The sequence below is a fragment of the Nicotiana attenuata genome, unplaced genomic scaffold (genome assembly GCF_001879085.1).
Source record: "Nicotiana attenuata strain UT unplaced genomic scaffold, NIATTr2, whole genome shotgun sequence".
In the NCBI taxonomy this organism is placed as follows: Eukaryota; Viridiplantae; Streptophyta; class Magnoliopsida; order Solanales; family Solanaceae; genus Nicotiana; species Nicotiana attenuata.
Window position 1 is genome coordinate 60,469 of NW_017674360.1, and position 5,984 is coordinate 66,452.

Consider the following 5,984-nt stretch of genomic DNA (forward strand, 5'->3'; position numbering starts at 1 on the left):
CCAAATATGGTACATGGATAGTGGCTGCTCAAAGCATATGACTGATAGCAAGAACTAGTTCCTTTCACTTGAGGACATTAAAGGAGGAAATGTCTCCTTTGGAAATGGTAAGAAAGGTGAGATCATTGAGGTTGGAAAGGTAGTTAAGACAGACTCACATTCCATTGAGAATGTCTACTTGATAGATGGCTTGAAATATAGCTTAATCAGTGTATCACAACTATGTGACAGAGGTAACCTGGCAGCATTCACCTTTACTAAATGTTTTGTGATTAATCTTATCACTGACAAGATTGTTTTGCAGGGAAAAAGAGTTAACAATATTTACATTGTAGATTTGTCCACTCTTTCAGAAAATGAACTCACTTGCTTGAGTGTGTTGGACAATGATCCCCTCCTGTGGCACAAAAGACTTGGTCATGCAAGTCTAAATCAACTCAACAAATTAGTCTCCAAGGACCTGGTGATAGGGTTACCTAACATCAAGTTCAAGGAAGACAAAGTTTGTGAGGCTTGTGCAAGGGGGAAGCAGGTAAGATCCTCTTTTAAAAGCAAGAAAATGGTAAGCACGACCAAGACGATGGAACTGGTACATATGGATCTCTGTGGTCCAATGAGAACATTGAGCAGAGGTGGTAAGAAATATGTGATGGTACTTGTTGATGATTACTCTAGGTTTACTTGGGTATTGTTTTTAACATCTAAGGATGAAGCATTTGACATGTTTTCTGCCTTTGTTAGAAAACTCAGAAACAACTAGGTAATCAACTTACATCAATTAGGTCTAATCATGGAACTGAATTTGAAAATGTTAGGTTTGCTGAATTTTGTGATGAGCATGGTATAGATCATAATTTCTCTGCACCTAGGACTCCTCAACAAAATGGAGTAGTTGAAAGAAAGAATAGGACTCTTGAAGATATGGCTAGGACTATGCTTCTTTCTAGTAAACTGCCCCATAGCTTCTGGGCAGAGGCTGTAAATACTGTATGTTACATCATTAATAGGTGTATGACTAGACCTCTTGTAGAGAAGACTCCCTATGAGTTACTTAAAGGGAGAAAACCAAATATATGCCATCTTAGGGCATTTGGATGCAAGTGTTTTGTGCACAATAATGGAAAGAACTCCCTAGGTAAGTTTGATCCCAGAAGTGATGAGGGAGTACTCTTGGGATATGCTTCACATAGCAAAGCTTATAAAGTGTACAACAACAGAACTTTGTGTGTAGAAGAAAGTGTACATGTAGTTTTTGATGAAACTAACATTCTTTCTAAGAGACAGGAACATGAAGATGAAGCTATTGGGCTGGTAAAAGAATTGAGTGAAGTCATAGCTCAAGCTGAAGATGCACCAATAGAAGGAACAGGTTCTTCCATCCGGGGCAACCTGACAGGGGGAACTGGACAAAGAAGAAATGAATCTAACTCCCAAATGGAACCTGTCCATGAGCCTGTTCCTCAACAACAAAACATGGGAGAAACTCCAAACAAAAATCAGTTGGTTGTGAAACCTTACAAGTATCAAAGTTCTCATCCCATTGAAAACATCCTTACTGATCCAACTTTTGGAGTTAAAACCAGATTTCAATTAAAGAATATGTGTGCTTTTGATGCATTCTTATCTCTTATTGAACCTAAAAATATTGCTGAAACTTTGCAGGATGCAGATTGGGTGAATGCAATGCAAGATGAACTCAATCAGTTTGAAAGAAGCCAAGTGTGGCATCTGGTCACAAGACCCAAGGACATATCAGTAATTAGCATAAAATGGGTCTTCAGAAACAAGCTTGATGAAGATGGAACAGTTACAAGGAACAAGGCAAGGCTGGTGGTCCAATGTTATAGCCAAGAGAAGGGCATAGATTATAATGAGACCTTTGCTCCACTTGCAAGACTGGAGGCAATAAGACTCCTCATAGCCTTTGCAGCACACATGGAATTTACCCTTCACCAAATGGATGTGAAGAGTGCCTTCCTAAATGGCTACTTAAAGGAAGAAGTCTTTGTCAAACAACCTCCAGGGTTTGAAAGTAAGGAGTGTCCAGATCATGTATACAAATTGGACAAGGCCCTATATGGACTCAAGCAGGCTCCTAGAGCATGGTATTAACGTCTATCCAAATTTCTGCTTGAACATGGATACAAAATAGGTAAGATTGACAGCACTTTATTCTTGAGGGAAAAATGTAAGGATCTTCTAATAATACAATATATGTTGATGACATAATTTTTGGGGCGACCACTAAAAAACTGAGTAAGGAATTTGCAAAATTAATGGGGAGTGAATTTGAAATGAGTATGATGGGTGGGCTTAATTTTTTCTTAGGCTTACAGATCAAACAAAACCCAAATGGAACCATAATCCATCAACAGAAATATGCAAAAGAGTTGATTAAGAAGTTTAAAATGGATGAATCAAAAGAAATAGACACACCCATTGCCAGAACTACTAAATTAGACATAGATGAACTTGGTTCATCTGTTGATCAAAAGTTGTATAGGGGTATGATTGGCTCACTTTTGTATCTTACTACTAGCAGACCTGACATAGTTTTCAGTGTAGGGCTTTGTGCTCGTTTTTAGGCAAATCCTAAGGAATCCCACTTGACTGCTGTCAAGAGGATAGTGAGATATTTGAAAGGCACTACTGATCTTTGTCTTTGGTACCCTAAAGGTAGTAACTTTAATCTAGTAAGATATGTTGATGCTGACTATGCAGGTTTCCTTGTGGATAGGAAAAGCACCTCAGGTATGGATCATTTTATTGGTTCATGTCTGATATCATGGGCCACTAAAAAGCAGAATTCAGTGGCCTTATCCACTGCTGAGGCTCAGTATGTTGTTGTTGCCTCTTGTTGTGCTCAACTGCTGTGGATCAAGCAGCAACTGATGAATTTTGGCATTGAAATTGGTTGCATCCCTATCTTTTATGATAACACTAGTGCTATTAGTATGACCAAGAACCCAGTTCATCATAAGAGGACTAAGCACAGAGATGTTAGGCATCACTTTTTAAGGGACAACTATGAGAAAGGATTGATTACCATAGAATTTTGTGCTACTGATAAACAAATTGCTGACATCTTTACTAAAGCACTGAGTAGAGAAAGCTCTGAAAGGAACAGGTTAGAATTAAGGATGATTAATATCACCTAATGGGACCATCTCATAATGCAAAATGAAAAAAAAATTATGAAAAAAAAATTTGGCTAGGAAATCTGGAACTTGTGTAAATATCTAGATTAATTTTTACTCAGTTTCACATTGTAAATAGTATACTCCTGTGACATGTGTTGATATGACTCACTGATATCTAACAAATTTTTCTCTATTATGGAAAATTGAGGCATGATCAAGAGAATTCTAAATGAAGAACCTGGTTTATCAGTATTGGTCATCTGAAAAACGAGGTATGTTTTCTATACTCTGCATAATTAGAAATATAAATATTTAAATCATGAGCAGAGTCCTACCTATGAAACATCAGAAAATCCTATCCGTTTATTTTTTGAACCAGTTCCGTCTTTACTAGAGTTCTCACCACATAAAATGCCTAAAATATAGGGAAGCTTAACCGTTCATTCCACCTGAAATTTCAGGTTGATTAGACCTCTAATTGACTGTAAAAGCTACCGTTAGTCATTAAATAGGTCTCTTTCTTTAAATACTCATCATTACCCTCTGCCAACCTCACTACTCAAACCATCAAAAGTCTATTTCACTCTCAATTGTTCTCTCTTCCAAAAGCCTAACTCAAAAACTCTCTCAATAAATCAGTTACAATGTCGAACCCTCAAGATAACCCTAGCACTCTTCCACAACCTACTCCTTCTGATTCATCCACACCTCCTCCACCCAGCACAACCCCTCAGCCTAGGAGAATGAGAGTAAAAATGCTTGCTCGTAAAACGATGACAACTGGTGCTCTTTCAAAGAAATTGAACAAGAAATTGAAGTCAAGCCAAGCCCAAGATACTGAGAACTCAGACGATTCGTTCAAATCTGCGAGTGAGGGGGAAGGAAGTGAGTCTTCTGACACTAAGAAGGCTCAAAACTACCCTTCTAAGGTACATTCTGCTTTGGCTAAAAATTTAGAAAATAGGTTTGTTTTGGTTGGGTCTGTCAGGAATGTGGAATTGCCTGAATTGGGAAGGAGAGGAGGTAAAAGTAAAAATAAGAGAGAGAGAGAGAGAGAGAGAGAGAGAGAGAGAGAGAGAGAGAGAGAGAGAGAGAGAGGGTGTATGTGGTGATGTGAGGGAAAAAGGGAAAGGAGTGGCTGGTTCTTCACCCACTTCTAAATTGATGGTACCAACTATCTGCTGGGTTGAACAAACAACTGTGGAAGAAAGTGGCAAGAAGTCAGGGGGAAGTGGTTCAGGGGAGGCTGCTGAAGGGTTGGTTAATCTAAGTTCACAGGCAGATGAACCTGGTTCATCTATTGAGGAAACCCTAGTAGACTTTCTGAAGAAAGTAGGTGCCAGTTATGATCCAAAGAAAAGGAGACCTCCAACACCAAAAGCCCCCAGCACTGCAAAACCTTCCTAGAAAAAAAAGTCTTCCTCCCCAACAACTACTGAAATTCCATTGCCAATGGGAAGAGCTACAAGAAGTAGGGTGAAACAGAGTGAGAGTGAATTACAAAAGGCTTTGGCTGAAAGCAAGAAGAAGAGGATGGATAAAGGAAAAGGTAAGGTTGTAGAATCCTCTGAAGCTGTTGATGTTGAGGATATGGAACAGGTCCATCAGGAGGAACATGCAACAATGGAGGTTCAGACCCCCAAACCCAAAAACACCAAGACTTCTTCCAAGAAGTCTTCATCTGTGTCTAAGGCTACTGAACCTTCATTGGCCAAGAGGACAAGGTCTGCAATGAAAAACAAACAAGTTAGAATTTCTAAAGATAAGGAATGGAGTGGTGAAGAAGAGAGTGAGTCTGATGGTGAACAGGACAAGCTGGCCAAGTTTGGCAAAAGAAAAATTTTGAAGGGAAGATTGCTGAAAGACTTGGTGGAACCAGGAATGGTTCGTTTGGTTGATACCCTAGCTGTTCAGGGTTGGAAGGACATGGTCCTTCAGATGGATGGAAGGCTAGCTAGGAATGAAATCATTGAATTCATGGCCAATGCAGAGTTCAAAGATGGCAGAGTCACCGGCCAAGTAAAAAGAGTTCAAGTAACCTTTGATGCAGAGAAGCTGGGAGAGATTCTTGACATCCCTGCTGAGGGATATGATGACTACACTAGGCAAAGATGGCCAATTCTGGATTCCCTTCCTCCTGCTCTTGAAATCACTAGGAGATTTTGTGATGTTGAAGAAATGAATGAGGCCAAGTTTGTGCACAAGAGTGAAATGAAGCCACATCACAAAGTCCTCTTTGAGTTTGTCAACAAGTTCCTACTGCCCAGGCAGGAAAGAAGGCACATTGCTAACTATATGGACTTAGTTCTGATGGAGTGCCTTGAAAGTGGAAAGCAATTCAACTGGCATGCATTCATCATCAAGTTACTGGACAGGGTTATCAATGGCTCCAAGGCCCATGTCACCCCCTATTGATTTATTCTGACTATTGTTCTGGATCGGTGCAAGGTGCCTCTGAAGAAGTGGGAGATGGCCGCAAGCAAGGACTATTTTGGCATTAATACTTTGATTGCTTATGACTATCTAGTCAATGCCATTCCAAATGAACTTGGTTCATCCAAGAAGATACCTATCAACAGTAAAGTCAGGGCTCTAGTTCAGGAAAGTGAGGCCAAGAATGCTGAGATAGCTAGGCTGAAGGCTCGCTTAGCAGAGGTTGAATCTGAGAGGGATGCTCTCAGAACTGAGCTTACCAAGGAAAAGGAGAAGAATGATGGGATTCTTCACAATATGCTGAATCTTCTCCAACCCCAAAACCAACCCTCTAGCTCCCCCAAGCCTTAGGAATTCTAGCCTTTATATCCTGAACCTGTCTAGTACCACCAGTGACCCAGATTAGGGATT